The following is an 18,895-nucleotide window of genomic DNA, read 5'->3' as shown; positions in this document are numbered from 1 at the left end:
TTCAGTTTTTCGTTTTTTGAAAAAAAATAAAAAATAAAAATCCTACTGGATTTTAAATCTATGCTCAGTCGCATCGCCTTCTTTGCCAAAATTCTGACATCAATAAAACTCTCATTCATTCTTGATACTTAAGCAAAAATTTCATGGATATAAAATTTTGCTTAAGTTCCTTCATTGATAATTATCAATGAAAAATCACTCTAAAATTAAGCACAATAATTATAATTATTGTGCTTAATTTTAGAGTGATTTTTAGGCAGCCCAATCTGATGTTATTTTTTCGAAGAAGTTTCTCAACCAGAAAGAAAAAAACCCCCATCAAACTTTTGTTATTGTAACGTATTTAATAGTATTTTATACACATTCACCTTCATGGAAATTTATCCCATTTTAATGATCCGTTGGAATATGTAGTGATGTAACCAAAGCTATGAGTCTTAAGTCATGTCTTTTTATTTCTTATGACATAAAAGACTCACGCTTCATTACACGTGACTACACTAATACACGCACACACACATACATACATACTTTCACACAGCTGCAGTGGCATTGACAGAAACGGCGTATACCTCAAGGGCAGGTGAAAGGTAAAATTTACAAACCGGTCCGGGTTTACTTGCCGACGATACTGTGCGCAGAGACTTTCTTTTCACTTTAAGCATTGCTCATCCTGGCATTTGGTTCTTTTCAGAAACTTCTCTTCCAAAGAAAAGTTCGTCGTCTGGTTGTTCTGCTGCTGCAATAATTTTCTGCTCGGTTGCCAAGACGTAAGTTATTGCATATATAATTTTACTGTAGTCTGTCATTATTTCCTACATTCTTAGAATTATAGAGCTAGTCAAGTTCAATGAACTAGTCAAATACTGAAATAAACATTTGGTGTTTATTATGGAAAGGTAAATCATTACGTATTATTGCTGGTGAGCAATAACGATTGGTGCATATTTATCGCGAAATGAAGGTGGCACTCGAAGCGGAAGAAAATAGTTTCATAATATACTATATAATGGTTTTAGATATATTTATTCATATATTTTCTTCAAATTCTAATATCAATACGTACACTGTACACGAATTTCCTTTTTGTTTTTCTTAATGCGAAATGTTTTTTTGATTAAAATATTTTTCCTTTGCTTAACACCGTACCAGTGTGAAATAAATGGCGAAAATTCGAAAATAAAAGAAAATGAATATTCGGTTTTAATTATGTACAATAATTGAAACAATTACTGTAGATAAATTTGAAATTACTTATATAGTATTAGTCAGCAAATAGTTTTTTAATACTGAAAATATAAGGCCTGTTCACTGGAATGATAATGTTACGAGAAGAGAAACTGGTTCATATTTCTAGTTATTGAAGCATTATGAATTTCTTAGAATATTTCTTAGCATCTCGAAATACAGTTCCAAAGGTAGATTTATGGTATATAGTATTAAGCTGAACTTGATACTAGTTGTTTGAAAATTATCTCACTGTTAAAAAGAGAATAAGAAATGTATTTATTTTATTCAAATATCATTGGAAAAATTTAATAATTTAGAAACGTAAATCCTGCCCAACCGTTTTGAATTCCGTCTGTATTTCTTTGACTCATTTTTGATGTACATGTACGATGGTGGCGTACCCAGTGAGGAGGGGGGGTGGAACTCTGGAGCTAAACCCCTTCTTAAGAAGAGTGTTATAATGTTAAATCAAAACATTAAACCCTAAACTTAAGGCCGTTGCACTAATTTATTAGTCATTTTGGCATAGTTTATCGTCGTCGTTTACTTTATTTTTTTACTAGTTTATAGCATATTGGTAGACAGCAAAATGTTATAGATAAGTTATGTAACCTCTTGCACAGGTACCTGTGGATACCTTAGCTTAAGAAAACTGCATACGCCGCAGGTTTATTATAACTATTGTAATCAAATGTAGGAATTGCTAATCCTTGATGACTTAAATAAATTATTTTACATTGTGTTTCCTTCAATGACTCATAGATGGCGGTTGTAGTTGTTGGTTACACCAACCACACTGAAATGAAAGCGAACTTTTGATAGTCTTTTTTTTTCTTCCTCACCACCCCTTTTTTTAAAAATGCAGTATGGAATGCATCACTCAGTTCCAACTATTGTAATACTACAGCGAATTTTCCTCACAATTGCTGTAAGTGTTGCTAGTGTGAGAGGAATTTTTCTAAATAAAATTGATTAAGAATTACCTACATTACTATGAACTAGACTTCGACAATGTCATCGACGATTTTGCTAACAGAAAAGCAAGAAAAATAACATTTTAGAATGTTGAAATTAAAGTTTTACTTCAAAAATAAATATAGTGTTTTAATTTATTTCCCTATACGTCGTTTTGACTTTTTGTAGTATTTTTGGCGTGTACTGAGAGGGGCGGCAAATGCTCTAGCTACACCACTGCATCCATGAACTCGAATTTTGATAATAAACGAAAAATAATCATACAATAACATCATATAAATTAAGCAGTTTTGTTGTTACAGTATTTAATCCTTGATTTTTTTTTTTTTTTTTAAATGTGAATCCTTTTCATAAAAGGTACATTTGGTGATTTCACATCATAGTACTGTCGGTGGACTAAGAATTAAATAATCTAGAAACCTTACTTGGAGCTTTTTCAAGCCAATTTAGGCGGTCTCATACCATGCAATGAAATTCATATACTACCTAAAGACCTTCTGAAACACCCATGACTGTATGGGGGATTCGAATCAACGACTTTTTGGCTAGATAGCGGAAACGCTATCATTCGACCAGCCTAACTGGCAATTTTGTGCCATGGACATTTTGCGGTTGCGTAATTAACTGGGTCATGTGAAATACAAATCCCCATTGCACGTAAGCAGAGAACGATGATACTATCAATATACTCAGTCAGCTAGCCAAAAGGATAAATTTCTATGATAAAAATGACAAATTATGCATGTTCCGAAAGCTTTAAACATCTTCCGAATCCTTTATTTTCTCATTTGTAATATGTAATACGATTAATGACAATATTTATATTTTGTTCTTATTTTTCTTACACTTGTATTATATCTAACGGATTTTATAATATTATCGTTACAGTAATTCTACTGAAATCACCGAGGGAGAGAAAGGTTTATATCATTAACAATTATATACATTACATACGAAGTATACTGTATATAAATAAAGAGAGTGTTTTAATTTATTTCCCTATCCGTTGTTTTGACTTTTTGTACTATTTTGGGTGTATTGAGAGGGACGGCAAACTCTGAGACCACCCCGGGCGGCAAAAGTTCTAGCTACACCACTGGCTTGATCGAAGTTGTAAATACTGCATTCATAAATCTTCAACATCTATTTTTATTTATTTGTTATTATTATTTTTTACACCTCCAGGGAGTTCAAGACTCATCGAGGGAGGACACCTACTCTACAACTCTGTCTCCACCACTCAACCTCATCATCTACACCAACGCCAACTGTCCACCACCACTACTAGTATTTATACCCGATTCTTGTATATTTTTATTTAAAAATAAACCTTTAATTTTTTTTTTCCAACCTATTTCCTTTGTTGGTCTTTCTCTTCAATGCTGGGATATTATTTATACCTGGTATGATCCATCTGGGATTGTGGACTATCCTGGTTAATATTGGTCTGAAGGATGGATTCCAAGATGTGCAATTTCAACAGGATAATTCTCTTTGGTACAATGATTAAAACCAATGGTAATAATAAGCATTGGATGTAATGTAATAAAATTTGGTGTTTATTATTGCTACTTCTGGGGTTGTTTTGATTTCATTTGTAGTGGCAGAGTCAGGAAAAATAAAAGTATCTCTACATAGCCAAAATAGGGTCACCTTAAAGTGAAGTTTTTTTTTTAAAAAAAAAAAACGGTCTAGAATATTTACGTTTATTGTATTTACTTATATTAGACTATTTCCATATATTGTGAAAATAATAATTTCATCGGACTCTTACAATTAAAAAAATATAACAGTTGAACTAACACAGAAATTAGAAATTATGTGCACTGCGATAATTTTTAAAAACGAAATCATACATATTAAAAAAAAAAAAAAAAAAAAGACCTACGAAACGATTTATGGAAAGTAAGTGCTTCACTTTTTCATTTGGTAAAAAATATTTTCGGATCTACTCAACAAAAATTATGTATCCATCCTATAGAAAATGGCATGCTTATTATAAAAAAAAAAAAGGCAGAAGCATGCAGTAATTTTTTTTTTAATTTTTAATTTATTATTTTTTAAATGAATACTTTTGGATAATAAAAGTACGTTAAACGAAATTATTAAAATTTGAGCCTAGAAAACTGTTGAAGTTTATTGAAAATAACAAAGAATATATTCTATTGAAGTTTTACTCACTTTCTAAGTGTGAATTTTAAAAAAATTTAAAGCGTTTTTGTAGTCTTTAAAATATTTTATCTAATGCATGATCAAAAGGTATGCTTTAACAGAACTACGAAATAATTTTTGTAAATATGAAATACAATGTTCCAAAGCGAAGTGTCTACAGATTGTTCCAGTTGTGAACTCGGAAGGAAAACTGTGAACTTTGAACTGAGGTAGGGCTGAAGCTTAAAACACAGGACGACCGTGGGAGTGGCAGTTCTTTGTGTTCAGTTAATCCTTGTAGCTGACTAAAGAAAACCCGTTTGAAATACAATACTCCACTTTAAATTTCCACTTTGTCTGGATTCTCGACAAAAATCAAGCTATGCGAAGTTACATAAACTGCCCTCTAAACGGATGCATTTATTTTTATTTTTCTGCTTTATTGGCAAAATGATAACAATCACTTCCTCTGAAAAACTATGGAATATGGAATTTAATGTGTTTTATTTATTCACGGTAAAACCAAGAACAACAAAATTATATCTGCGGTGCTAAAAACAGCTCAGTTGCCATGGTGATGAAATAATATGATAAATGGCGTCGCTATACAATATTGCTGTTATCGTTTGCCAGCAAAAATTATCCAATTCTAGTGAAATAGGAAATTACCCTGCTGGTCTCATTTAAAAGGCTGTTATAGTTAAGATGTATTTAGAAATTGTTCAGAGACAATACTCCTATTGAAATCCAACACAGCTCGACAGATGTTAGCAGAAATAAAGATTCGCAGTACTTAAGGTTTTTCTTTAAACTTATAGTACATTTATACAGTGGTGAACTAAAGATTTTTTCCTTTTATTTTATATATCTTTTTGGTATTTTATATTTATTTTTTACATATTCCGGAAACCCTACTCTAGTACCAAATATGAAACTTTTTCAAGTCACTTCAGGCCTCCAATAAGTTTAACGTTGATGTCACACTGGGCGTTGAAATTCATCGCCTACCTACACTAAATTTTATTAAATTCCATTCAGCCAGAGGGAGTTGTTTCTAATAAAATTTAAAATCGTTTGACTCCTTTGTGCATGGCTTGGCACTCTTATAAAGGATTCCAGATGTGGAATTTCAGTAAAATCAAGCAAAGATTTCCGAATGACTTAGGTATAGATAGACTCCTAAATGATTGAACGGACAAAAACAAATATAATCGGTACCAACGTATTTTGCGTAACAGACACAAAACGATTTACTTAAAATATATATACATTGTATATTCGTAACTATAATTTTGCATCTAGATATACTGCAAATCAATAAACAAGAAATAGAACACACATTTTTTATGAAATAACATAACATAAAAAGGGTTATTTGGTTGTTGAGAAACATTGGCCTGTGCAATTAACATTTCAAAATTTCGTTTGTCATTGCTGACAAAAAAGGTTTGAACGTGTTAATTTTCCCAGCTGCGAATAATAGCATTTCATTTTCTGTCAGACAGAAGATAGACAATTTTGATTTCATTACCATTCAACACAATTTCAAAGTAGTGGCGAAATAATAGCTACCTGACTTCTGAAAGCTTTATCCTCGAGATAAGACTCGCTATTGAATACAGCGGACTTCCTGTCATTTAGATAATTTGCAAGGGAGGGTGTTCGCTTCATCAGAGACAAGTTGAATGTTTTCACACATTAAAATGACAGATTATTTTTTGTTTTAATTTGCATTTAAACGGTGTGTTTGACGAGCATGAAAATAGGGCTTCCGTATTCTAGATGGACCAATAGAAAATTAGCTTAATGTCACAAAATTACAGTTTGTGTGTATCATCGTACACAATTATGGTTTTTATTATAAGTGATATTTGTAATATTTCAGCGATACATAGTTTACCAATTTATTAAAAGGTTTATAAACTGGATGAAGAAAAGTAATTTTAACTCGAAGTGCGCAAGAGGAAGCAAACTTCTGGGAAATCCGTCTATTTGGGTTATTCGTTTTTTTTTTTTTTTTTTTTTTTTTTTTTTTTTTTTTTTTCCTCCAGAAACATAGAAATGTGACGTTGACATTAGTGGATAAACGTTAGTTTGGAATTATGACTGAGGTTACAAGGCCAATGTATTATTTGTGTAAGTGGCATGCTTATTTTGACAGGCAATTTTGTCGGATGAAATATTCGAGTTTCCAGGAGGGAAAAACCCTTCGATTTTTTTTTTCCCTCTGGGTTTTTAAGGTGAAGATACTCTGATTCTTGCCTCGAATCAACCATGTTTTGAACATACCAAAAATTTATGTTGAAGATTATGTTATAGTTACCAAAAATGTTTTTTCTTAATTTTAAAAATTCTTGGTATTTTTATCACATCCGATTTTTTTTTCGTAATTTCTTGCGAGAATAATAATAATAATAATAAAAGCAACATTGTAAAGAATCCAAGGGGGAAAACACTTATAAAAACGTTGCCAAAATAACGCGTTACAGCTGCTTTACGTAGCTTCTGTCGGTCGTGCGAATTGTGTTGTTACCTCATTTTCAAGCTGTCTACATTACTTTTTCATATTGCTATTGGAATTAATTCGTGTACAGAAGCCTGCCAATGAAAGTGTCCAAACAGTCCGATAAAACAAAAGGTTTTAACTACGGAATATTATTTCTAATTAAATCTGAAAAATAGTTGAACAATGCATTTTTCAAACTATTCGTTTTGAAAGAAGATGATTATGATCATCTGTACAATCGCACAGCAGTATTAATATGAAATGACACATTTTATTTGTTAACATGAAGTCCATTTTACAATGTCCGTCGTTAAATTTGTATAATTTGCTAAGATAATTCGATTTTCGTTGGGCGATTGGTAGAGCCTCTGCTACTTAATGGCTCATAGAAAAAAGTTAAGCAAGTTTGAGGTTATTACTAACTGGGCTCAGGTTATGAGCCCAGTTAGTAGTTGAAAGGGATCAATCGTTCGATGCTGTTGGCACACTCTCCCTCGATGAGTCTTTGGACTCCCTGGAGGTGTCACATAATAAATAAAAACATAATTCAGAACTGTGGAATATTGGCTGTGTCATGAACAGATTAAGAGACTGAGTTACTGAGCTTTTCAGATAGACGGGGGGGGGGAAGTCATGGGTAGATGCAGGGGAGATTTTTACATTGAGAAAAACGAACCAGAAGTCTTTCATGGAAGGCGAATCAGTGTTCGGTCAGCAAGGAAGTGAGAAGTATATTTTTATGGCGAGTGACTGGAATACGTTGCCTGCGAGGGTAGTGAGTGTAATATGAGTGAATGAACTTAAGAAGTTGTATATACGACAGTTATTGTGTGAACTACACGAGTGACTGAAAGTTGTTATTGTTCTGTTAAGTTGCTAGTGATATTAAGTATAAGTTGATATTACATGTAGAGTGAGCATTCTGCGATGAGTTCTGGAATTCATGGAGATGTCCGTGCATTTATAATGATGATGATAACCATATTACTATTCGGGCATCCTACTGCAGTATTTGTTTAATTTACGAATGCATTCTACCATGTCTGTCAGAGCGTATTCTCGTAAATAGACGCATTTCGGCAAAATACATGTTTTTACAGGTACCTCACTGTTTTTCTTCTTCGGGTATTACAACCTTCAACTATTCATGAAATACATCAGCAAGCTCCATTTATCTTCTTAACCTCTTTCCAACATGACATTGATGTGCTGTAGGTTTGCAGTCTTTCATGGGACTGATATTTAAAGAAAATGATAAATAAAGAAACGTTAGCACGAGACATCACGTAGAGTCAGGGCTATTTCTGCATGCAGTAGCCTTGGTTCGAGTTCAAATCAGTGGCCTTTATTTCTGTATAATGAAGAAAACGGCCTGAAAAGCTACAACTTAATAATGAACTTTCTGAAGAATGGTTGATAAATATTCATCGGTATTTTACAAGAATCAGTTTACTCGCTGAAACTTTGTTTCCATGTTTCTAAGTACTATAGTTTTTTAGGCAAAAAGGGAGTTGATCCCAACTTTCAGGGCCGAATCAAAACCTTCTTGGCCCTCCGGCGGGAAGAGAAATGTGAGGCCCCTATCACATTTCCTAATGTTCAGTAATAATAATAATAATAATAATAATAATATACTCATCGATTTTGAAGTCCCAAGTAATTCCACTGGTGGATGTGAAGGCGATATTCAAAACAAAAATAACACAACAATTCACTCCTTCCCACCCACACGCTTCCCCATAGCAAAACTAATTTTATAAAGTGACTTTTCTAAATTTTGATGTGGCAAAATCATGTATTAGTTCTTCAAAGTTAATATTTTGTAAAATCTCATGTTCAATGCTCATTAAACTTAGGTGGTTTAATCGTGACTGTGCCATGCTGTTTCTTAATTCATTGTTTAGTAATTTCATTTTAGAAAATGAACGTTCACCGCAGGCATTGGTAACCATCATTGAAAGAAAAATCCTCATAGTGATTTCCATATTAGGAAATACTGAAATATTAGGAAGTCTTCTTCGTTTGTGGTTAAGGTCTTATCATCTACGTTTGCTTTCTTCACTGATTCTATATCTATCATCATGTGTGACCTAAAGTGGAGGCATTCCATGAATAGTTCTGTAGAAGTAAGGTCTTCACTATAGAAGTTGGCTAGATCATCACAGTGAGTTTTTATGTCTTGATCATCTAAAGTATGAACAGTTTCTAAGAAGCCAGATTTATTAAATATTTCTTCATACTGTTTTTCTCGCGTATCCAAACTAGTTACCAAGGAATCTCTGATAGGTAAGTATGCGTCCACTCTAAATTTCTTGCTGCCCTTAAGTCGCACGTCTGAGTTTCTTCGACCATCTACAAATGTTAGTGCTGCTGCATTGTTTTATTCGTTTATACGAATCCTGGTAGGTCTTATCCCGTGACTTTTCTTTCGCTTGGGATTCATAGTCTTCAAAACAGTTTCTTTTCTCAGTTACAAATGCCTTTAAGGACTTAAGCAATTTCATAGCAGTAGATAAGTTCATGCTTTCTTTCTGGAGGACTTGGCTTCACACTGTTAAATCGTTTCAGTACATCATTCCAAAAAAATAGTCAGAAAATTTGTTTCTAATTTGTCTCTTAAACCCTGAGTTGTAAGCCATGTTTCTGATGATTCCTGACTCCCTCCTAAATCATCCAAAGTCGATCTGATTTCTTCATAACCTTCGTATAGAGCACTTTCTGCATGTGCAGACCACCGAGTTCTTGACAATTGCTTTACCACTTTAAGCCGAGATCCCAAATGCGAAACCATGATTTCCCAACAATAAGGCGAAGATGAAAAGAAATTGTAAATATTTTGAGCAAAATCAAAATAAATGGTGAGATTTAAGGTGCTATTTACTGCATGAACACCTACAAGGTTCAAGGAATGTCCTGCGCATAGTATATACAATGCATATTGATTTCGTTCCTTAATTTTGGCCTGTAATCCTGAATAATGCCCTGACATATTTGCTGCATTATCATAGGACTGATCTCTACAGTCCTATGATAATGCAGGAGATATTCTGGAGATATTCTTTAGGAATATCTCCAGAAACATATCTTATTATAAACGTCAGTTGGTCTGCATGCGTGATATCAGGTGTTGAATCCACCGATATGGAATAATACTTAGCTTTCTGTACTTCAGCGACAATAGTTTCCAACATTTAACTCCCATAATTTGTATGAATTCTTCACAAATAGTTGCTGATAGATATGATGGGACCCCTTTCCTGTATTACCATACTTCTTTATATGTTCACATAAAAACGAATCAAACTGATTGATCAGTTCCAAAATGCCTAAATAATTGCCATTCGTAGGCGAGTCTATGGTTTGGTTGTTTCCTCTTGGCGGCAGGCCTCTAGACACTAAAAATTTTATAACTGCAATTATTCTTTTCAATACTTCTATCCAGTACTGACGCTCACTGTCGAACTGGATTACCAATTGTGTGTTTATACATAAGCCCATGCACTTTTAAACGACTGCAGTATGTCATCCTGCATTTTCTGTGTTCCGGCCCTTTTCATGATGTGAAATGGCCTTTATTCCTTGTTTCCAGTCATTGAATCTGCTCATTATAAATGGGGAATCAGAAGTTGAAAACAATTTACAACCACACAAAAAAAATATACCTTTCCTTTTGTGGGAGAATTAATAAGCCAATCTCGAAGTTAAGTTTCTCCATTCTCCGTTTTTTTGAGCCCGTGTTAAATACCAAGTTTCTTTATTTGAGTTGTTACTTCCTACCATATATTCTCGGGCTGACTGACTAAAGCTGCACTGATTATTTTGGCATTCGGGTGGACCTTTTTGAACTCACTACTCCTGTAAGATATGATTTGCCATTGGCCATATTCCGGGATCTGAACTCTTATAATTGTCGTTATTTGTACTTACGTTAGCTGTGGTACCAGCGGAGGTTGTTTCTTCCTGTACACTATTACTGCAAAAGAACTTTCTTGAAACAGAATTTGCTGGCGATTCGGTATTTACCCCTTTCCCTACGCGCTTCATTCTCCTCAACAACTTCACTTTCACTGTTCTTAAAAAATGTTGTTAGCTTTGGAAGTTTTTGAATAGCCTTTGCCTGTTCTTTTATTTTCTTTCGTTTGGCACAACCACTTTCGTAACGTTTCATACTGAGGGGAAGCGTGTTCTCCTAATGTCCCTATGAATCGCCTATAACTTTTAACTATTTCCAAACTAGACCAAGACAATAACACAATATACTTAAGTAATAATTTAAACTTGTAAAGCTGAACCTGAACTGCGATGTATACATTAGGGTTGGTACTCGACAATCACCTGCAGGCCGCACGAGAAGATTCATTCATTGCTGCGGCATTCCAGCTATGAAAGTTGTTCGAGATTTAAAAAAAATTTCTATTCATTTATGTATTATATTTTGCAGCGCTCGAAATAGAAATTTAGATGTGCCGGTATACTTTCCAAGGTTCGATTTGCGTTTTTATTTGGCGCACAAAACTGTTTTGCACGTTGGTCAGAAACTCGTGATCGACGTAGAATGCACCAAATCAAGTTAATGTTAATTCCATAAAAGTGAGTACCTCATAGCTTAGCACCGAAATAAAACGAAGTTTAATAGCAGTTTTTGTTTAACCGGGTTTCTTGTAACCGGAGTTTGAAAACGACAATCGACAAAATTAAATTAAACTTTTCAACTTAATTCTTTCCTCATAGCATTTTCAGAAAATACTTTGCATCAAGTTATGTTAGGGTTGTGTAATATTTAATTGGCCCATGTCGAGCACTGAAAACTTGTTTGGTTTCTCTATTTTAAAAAATAAGAGAATGGAGGCCGCCAGATTCGCCGTTACCTTAAAACGGCCCTGCCAACTTTCATCCAGTTTATTCGCGAGAATGCTCTCGCAGATGTCTGAAAGATCAATAAAGAAATTATTACACGATTCTCATGTGTGTTCCATTCCTTACTCTCTTCCTCTTATATATATTAGCACAATGAGATCTCTAGTTGCTTAGTGGATTAAAACTGCTGACTCCACATATGCAAAACGCCTTTATTGTTTTCATTTTACCCATCATCTCCACCAATTAAATGTCACTCTCCTTCTAGTAGTCTGTAAAGCACTTTAATGGTATTTATATTGAATTTCTAGTGAAAATTATCGTAAACTGGCTTTTGTTTATGTGCAATTTGCATTTTAACGTAAGTTCTACTGAATTTTTTATTTATTTATTTTTAACAGTTAATTTAAAAATATGCAAATAATGCTTATAATCTGTAGCTAGCTCACGCCTTTTTTCAGTTCAAGAGAATCGCAATAGAAGTCGAGCCCAAACGCAGAATGAGTATATAGTTGCTCGTGTTTTACCGCTGATTTGGTATTTTAACAGCGCAGCTGCTATTGCAGCTGAACCTACTGTCATAGAAAGGTTGCATCATATCTGTCGGTTGTCTTGAACGATATTTTTTTTTATAGATGTTTTTAAAATAATATTTTAGAAACTCATCTTCAAAATCAAACAAAATACGAGGAAAGTAAAATCATTGCCTGTTTTGAATCCGATCTCGTATCGTGAAAATATATAACTAATTGATTAACTGATATGTAAAAATATATATAAAATAAGTCTTCAATTAGAGATTTTTTTTTTTTGGTATATGTAGAATGAATCTTCAACTCGAAATGTTTTTCATCTGAAACGCCATTTAATCTCTAACTCTGGGTGAAATAATCGTAGCACGCAACGTTCTATACACGTTAGAAAGAGTGTTTCGAAGTTTCTGCAATTTATGTATTAAACGTTTTCCACGAATGCTGGGAAATCTTCTGCTTATTCTGCTAGTAGTACGAGAGAGAAATTCACCCAGAGCATAGCAACGTCATGGCAAAGCAATTTACATAAAAATAAAGTTCAAAAAAATGTTTTTATTACTTTACGTGTTTATTTATTACTGTGTGGTTCTTAAAGAAACATTAAAAACAGAGGTATTTTTTAATTATAGGGGGCGCATACTTAAAGTTTTTCCCCGATCGCAAAAACACCTAGTTCTAGCACTGCGTTAACGTCATGCTTTTTTACGTCTTATATGTGTCTAGGTTTTGAGAATATGGTAACGTTAGCTATAATGAAAGTCCTCAACGATGTGGGCGTTGTAAATGGTGTTTCATTTCCGGCAGTTTCATGTCAGCGACAGCTGTTGTTGTGTTGACTGCATATTGTGCTTGTATGTTAGCCTGCTTGTCTTTTTGCATTCTTGCAGGAGTTCGTGTATTTAAATCATTTGCGCGACTTTACCTGTAGTTAAAATGTTTATTTATTGGCAAATAATTTCGCTATGAATACTGAACTCACTGGAAACAAAGGTAATAGCATTAATTTTTGTAAATATTCTACGAATGCCTGTTTAAAACGTCCTCGAGCATATATGTTTTTCGTATAGAAAATGTGTTAAACTAATAAAATTCATATACTTATTTTGCTTTTTGTTTCGTTAAATATTTGTCAATACGAAAAATGAAATTGCATGCATGGGATGTCATTTTGTCCTTTTATATTTTGTATTTTTTTTTATATATTTTGTCCTTTTATTTTTGTCCTTATGTACCATCCTGTAAGGTAGAACTGAACCGTGTTCAGTTCTGACATACGATTGGGAGAAGCGGAGGAATGTTGGTAACCATTTCAATGGAGCAGCGCCCATGGAAATAACGATAGAAAATATATAACGCAAAAACATTGTCTATAAGAAAGCCATTGGACGGAGTCAGAGAGAGAGAAGTCACCTGTTTAAACATATAGTCCTTGTTTTGTCTTGAAAGTTTTTTGGGGTGCACCATCCCAAATGCGAGAACAGTGTTCTAAAGTTGGAAAGAATTGGGATTTATAAAGTGTTAAGAGTTGAGCGGAAATGTTAAGAATGATTTTTTAAGGCTGTGAATGTGATGTGTTTGTTCCAAGACAAGTTAGATGGGAAGGTCAATACAAAAAGGAAAAACTGATCTTTGACAATCAGAATATTATCAAAAGTGAGGAAAACAGAAAATTATCTCGCTCTAGAGACAAAACGGAACTTTGTTACACTTCAGACTTTCAATCAGGGAGATGGTAGGATCACACCGGATGGTGAAATTCATCCATGCCCACTGAGGGATTCGAACTTGTAGCCTGTTGGTTAGCCAGTTGATACTCTAAGCACTCAGCAACGAAGTTGGTATAAAATATTGTTTGTAGATCTTGAATCATTTGAGTACCACCAGGTTTTGTGAATGAAGAAGAGGAATAAAGTATATCCTCAGAAAGGCTATAAATATGATTAGCTGTTAGAGAAGATCCTCGATGTATAGGAGGAAGAATGTAGGTGAAAGCAATTTTCCATCAATACTGGAGTACCTCAAATCCTTGAAGTACTCCAGTATTGATGGAAAATTGCTATTGGATGGCTACTGAAAATAACTCCAGACCAAACATGGAACTTTTCAAATCACTTCAGAGACTTCCAAATAAGCAGAGTAGTGGTGGTCGTCTCATACCGGCGATGAAATTTATTTCCCACGAAAAGATATTCATAAAAATCCGTGTGCATAGCGGAATTCGAACCTGCATTGTGTCTCTCCCAACCGGGTCGCCATATTCTAGGATTATTTCCATACCTGTTTTTATTATGGTTTGTTTTCACTAACAGTAAACGTTTGGACTTTAAAAAATTAAAATTAAATCAAAATATCTAGGTAAACAAAGATATAATTTGTCATCATTGTTAGAAGTTACTATCTGAATTCACAGAATATTCTAGAATAACCAAATTAAATCTCTCTGTTATTATTACGATTATTATTACAAATCGTCTTTTCGTATATCCTCTTCAGTTTGACCAGAAACAGAAAAGAATTCTTCTCTAAAATACTGCACTTAAACAATTCAAAGGGAAAAAAAAAAAAAAGCTGTAATATTGAGTGGCAGAATTAAGTGTAATTCTCTCACAAGGATAGAGTATTTTTAGTTAACGCCATATATTGACAGTAATAGTGTACCGTGACAACTGAACCGAACTAACCCAGAGACCAGAAGCTCACGTGATGCACATCGACGTGCGATGCGACGACTAAGCACGTCAAAATCGTAGTGTTGATTGGAGTTCGTGCGAGTTTCAAGTGGGCCTGTCAAAAACGGCACATTGTAATTATGACTTCCGACGAAACTTTCACACACAGTTAAATTCAGACTTTTCTTGGGGGGAGGGAAGCTATTGAGGAGTCTATTATTTTTTATTATTATTATCATCATACAATTACATACAATATAATAAATAAACTTCAATATATATTTTATTTTTATTTATATCAAAATTCACAATAGGTTTTCGTCCCTTTGATCTCTTGAGAAGGAAAATCATCCTGTCACATTGGAACGTTCATAAAGCTAAGATTGCCAACTTTTGATAAGTAATAATAATAATAATAATATATTTGCCACTGTAATTCTTATTGTCATCCTGACGCTCTGCTGCCACACTTTCAAGAGATGAGTTATTGCTATCGCAATAACTCATCATTCCTTTATGTCAGAGACATAAAGGAATGATGGTCGTTTATAGTTGAATACGCATTTCCGTATGAAGATAAATCTTCCAAAATTCGGTAAACACACGCGCACAATGTATAACGCTACTAAAATCAACGATGCCTTACGTACATTCAGTTAAAAAAAAAAAAAAAAAAAAAAGAAGAGAGTTATTGCTAGGCTGCAGAAACAATACAGTTTCCGGATAAGCCTTAAATGAAACAATAAAAATTCAGGTTATATCAAGAACGTCTCATTTTTAATGTAACGTATTGTTTGAATGATGCTCAGTGCACTCTATAAAGCTAACGCTTATAAATTCTTCCTTAAAACGTGCTTCCTTTTTAGTGTCACAGGAGACATATATTCCAGTCCTCCAGTGCAGCGATGCATTACCTTTCTTTTTTTTTTTTGCTATAATAATCACTGGTTCAAATGATCCTTTTGTAGTGACCTCCTTTCTGGTAATTTCATTTTACAAGTGTACTGAGCATTTCTTCTAAGAAAAAAAAATCTTACAGCATCACATTTTTAATGTAAATGCATTTGATAAACTTAATTTTTCTGCAGTTTCGCTCTTTCTTTCGTTATCGTTTATTTCTATTTTTCATGATTTCTCTAGCGACTCTTCCACCATCGCAGTGGAAAGTAGGCCATAAAAATTGATGATTTGATGGCCTATTTCCACAGTTAGCATTTTTTCCCCTCTGCTTAGTAGAATAGCATAAACTATTAGAAACTTCTTCTTTTTTTTTTTTTTTGGTTTATAAAAAGTAAAAGTGTTGTTTTCAAACTAGGTACAACTGCTGAGAATGATGAACACCATCTGCCACGAAGGATTAAAATTATCCTTTAAGGAATAAAATCAATTCCATTCATTTTCGCGATGGATTGAGTCTAGTGGATTTACTGATACGTGCTATTTCCATTTGGTTCTTTCGCTAAAAGAAAATCTGGTCTTTTAACTTTCACATAGAAAAAGAGATTGCAGCTACTCATGATAGATAAAAAATAGAACAATAAAGAAATAAAATTACACGGCCGTACAGTTATAGAGATCAAATCATGGAAAATGCTTATGTAATAGAGTCATATATTATCTAAGTAACTTAAATGAAGAACACACCGCTAGGAGTTTAAGTGTGTGTTGAGAGAGAGAGAGAGAGAGAGAGAGAGTGTGTGTGTGTGTGTGTGTGTGTGTGTGTGTGTGTGTGTGTGTGTACTGGAAAACCTCGCTTAACGCGAATTCGATATGTGTGATAATCTGTTAACGCGATTTTTTACGTTATGCGAAATTTTTTGTCGCCAATCTGCAGCGAGCAGAAAAGCTGGAAGCCATTAAGAAACATGAGTGACGCTGGTAATACAATGATTGTGCGATACCTGGGAAACAGCGAGTCTACAGTTTGGACTACATTAAATAAGAGCAAAGAATACAAAGTACAAGGAAAAGTTGTTACTACTTCTTTAAGCATGCAGATCACCCGAAATAGAAGCCATTTAATGCTTGAGATGGAACGTCTATCACTCTGGATTGAGGATTATAACAAAAAAAGAATACCTCTTAGTATAGGCAATGTTCAGGCAAAAGCTCTCAATATTTTTACCTCATTGAAAGAGATCAAATTCAAGAGGAATGTGAAAGCTTTACTGCGAGTTTAAGATGGTTTGACCATTTTAAAAATCGAACTGGACTGCATAACGTAAGTATAACTGAGGAATCTGCTAGTGCTGATAAAGATTCTGCGGCCAGGTTTCCTGAAGAACTGCAAAGGATAATTCAGCAGGGTGATTATGACGATCGTCAAATATTCAACGTCGAAGAAATTGGTCTGTTTTGGAAGCGTATGCCAACAAAAACTTTCCTAGCTAAAACTGAAGCATCTCACCAGGATACAAAGTATCTAAAGATCATCTTACGCTTTTATTAGGAGGTAATGCAGAAGGCGACTTTAAACTCAAGCCTATGTTGGCTTACCGTGCACAAAATCCGAGATCTAACTTTATTGAAGAAATCATCACAAATGGAAAGGAACTTGGATTTAATGAACTAGATAATGAAGATGTTAGAAACTTGCTCGATTTCCATTCAGAACATTTAAGTGAGAATGATCTCCTTCAACTAGAAGAACAGCGTGCATATGAAGAAGAAGATAAGGAGTGCGAACAAGAAGAGAATGTTATGACTAAGAAGCTAACTGCAAAAGAACTTCAGCTAGTTTTCAATCGCATTGGGTATGTTAAGAAAATTTGGTTTGATCCTGATATGGAACGAAGCTTCGAAGTCCGCCGAAAACTTGATAAAGCGATCGCCAGCTATCGCAAATTGCATGACAAGATGAAAAAGTCGAGCACGATTCAAAACATCTTTACTTAATTTTTTTTGTAAAAAAGTAGCTCAATCAAATGTTTAGCCATTAAATAAAATTTTAAGCAATTGATTTTTATCCTCTAATATAGCTTATAGTGTAATTTTTCCCCCAAATTTACGCTAACTGATGGATGAATTATAATTATTCCTATTGTTTATTGTATTCGCTTAATGCGATTTAGCTTAGCATGCATTAACTGATGGATTAATTAATCGCGTTAAGCGAAGTTTACCTGTCATTTGTTTGTAACAGTAATAGTTTAATATTGAAATGATATTTAAATATTAATTTAGAACCAATATATAAAAATTAAAGAACATCATAAAGAAGAAGAAAAGTGGAAAGGCATGTTGGCAATGATATACAACAAGAGAAATGCTTACGACAAAAGAAATTGCTGCTCATATTATATCTAGCACATGATAACCACAATTATAAAGATAGATCTCACTAAATGTGAAAATTGGAGAGAAATTAGTCTACTTTCATAACCGCAATTTTTTTTTTTTTTTGTAAAATTTTGATAAATAGGATTAAAAGTGAAAGAAAAAGGATATTAAGGCATGGACAAGCTGATTTTAGAACAGGTGGAGGTATCGTCACACTAAACAAAGTATAAAATTCAGAACCTTCCTTATATCTCAATTTTATAGATTTTGTCAAAGCTTTTGAGAGTATAGATTGAGAAATATTATGAATAATTAGCAGAAGTTATGGAATTCTTGACAAATATATGAGAATAATAAAATAAAGAAAGTAAAAGTTGTGTTACTGCGCTACAAAAAATGTAAAAATGGTTTGGACTGGTGTGAAGCGGAGTTGCATAATATCCTGGCTACTTTTTGACACAGTCATTCATTGGATTATGGAGAGAGAGAGAGAGAGAGGGCACAAGGTTAATAGTGCCTCCGTGTCTCAGTCGATTTCTACGAAGCTCTTTCGTTGGAAAGACCTGGGTTGGAATCTTATCTATGACGCGAGGAACCTTTATCAGGACTATTCAGTTAAAGGTTATTAACGAGTCTCATATCCGAGATGGAGGGTTTTTATCTCTCAAAACAGGCAAACCGGTCCTTTGAATACA

The 18,895-nt window shown here is 33.8% G+C and overlaps 1 protein-coding gene across 2 annotated transcripts in view; it reads left to right on the top strand.

Annotated features, from left to right (window-relative positions):
• The first annotated feature begins 556 nt into the window (after positions 1-556).
• Positions 557-18,895, top strand: part of LOC150096688 (UDP-glucose 4-epimerase-like) — a 107,634-nt gene continuing 89,295 nt past the window's right edge. The window contains exon 1 of one of the 2 annotated variants that reach the window (XM_090408042.1): positions 557-770. The gene's annotated coding sequence lies outside the window, so the exon portion shown is untranslated. Of the gene's footprint in view, positions 771-13,029; positions 13,243-18,895 lie in introns of those variants that run through there. The other variant, XM_090408043.1, reaches the window with a different exon arrangement.

Source organism: Typopeltis vanoorti, chromosome 18 (genome assembly GCF_054136105.1).
Source record: "Typopeltis vanoorti isolate ZY-2024b chromosome 18, IOZ_Tvanoo_1.0, whole genome shotgun sequence".
NCBI classification, from domain to species: Eukaryota; Metazoa; Arthropoda; class Arachnida; order Uropygi; family Thelyphonidae; genus Typopeltis; species Typopeltis vanoorti.
The sequence above is the reverse complement of the archived record's forward strand: the minus strand, read 5'-3'. Positions and strand labels throughout refer to the sequence as shown.